Here is a 1,119-nt window from a genome sequence, read left to right as displayed (position 1 = left end):
TTCCCTCCCACCCTATAAGGATATCGATTGGCGTCGGCGTAGCTGTCACTGTCAAGCTATAGATATAGTGTCAAACGATATCTCACGATTACGAGGGACGATAAGAAATTACAATTTTATCATTGATTGAGCATCGAAAACCTTCCTACAGCACATATACTATATATTGTACAAAGTGAGGGAAAGGCATTCGCTATTTTTTATCTTTTTTTTTTTAATTTTCAATTTTCTTTCTCACTCTTAAAGGACTATTCGAACAAACGAGACCTGCGTCGACGAGGAGTACCACATACTATGTGAGTATATGTGTGTATACATATATATATAAACGCTGAATTTATTTATAATTATAATTAATAATCTAACGAACGTTAAAGCTCTCGTTGTCACCGAGTATCATCGCCTAGTTCAGTAAAACAATAATACTACTAATATCGTATTTCATATTTCCTACGGGACCAACTACCTTCGTTATATATCATTATCACATCGGGAGACGATCGAACGATTTGAATATGTCAGTGAATGAACTGTCGATGCCGCGTGGAGTTCAGAGTCGTATGATAGAATAATAATTACGTAATGAAGTTATGTATAACGGCGCGTAACTTTTTACTCTTACGGAATAATCAGTCTGTGTTGGCGAGAGTTTTCCTCGTTACGATATAATTATTTATTTCTATATATACTGGTTTTACGATTATACTGCAAGATGGGAGTTGTTATTACTTTTCTTTCAACGATTTTTTTTTCTTTTTTTTTTTCAAATAAAATTATCAAACGCAAACACCTTTGATAGGCGTCACCATGTTATTCTGTAAGGCTGGCTGCCAGTACAGCGCGCAAAATCCTCGCCAATAAGTTTTCGAGCGTCATTGATAATCGACATTTATCTGAAGACTTGGGTTCGTTTACCGCAGCGCGTAATGAACGGCCTGAAGCAGATTCATAGCGAAAGAACGGGTCACGCGGTACAAATAATATAAAAAAAAAAATTAATTACTCCCCTATATCGATGAAGGATGCTCGTCGCCGGTAGGATAAGAAGAGTATGGCGAGTCGAGGCACGGCTCGTGAAGGTAGTGCCGATGACGATTAATTATTATTATTTTTTTTTCT

At 36.7% G+C, this 1,119-nt stretch overlaps 1 protein-coding gene across 6 annotated transcripts in view; it reads right to left on the bottom strand.

The window, feature by feature from the left end:
• Positions 1 to 1,119, bottom strand: part of LOC107268360 (protein bric-a-brac 2) — a 16,895-nt gene that overhangs the window by 9,898 nt on the left and 5,878 nt on the right. The window lies entirely within an intron of this gene.

The sequence above is a fragment of the Cephus cinctus genome, unplaced genomic scaffold (assembly GCF_000341935.2).
Source record: "Cephus cinctus unplaced genomic scaffold, Ccin1 Ccin1_scaffold0525, whole genome shotgun sequence".
NCBI lineage: Eukaryota > Metazoa > Arthropoda > Insecta > Hymenoptera > Cephidae > Cephus > Cephus cinctus.
Note: the sequence above shows the minus strand (reverse complement) of the source record. Positions and strands in the feature narration are given on the sequence as shown.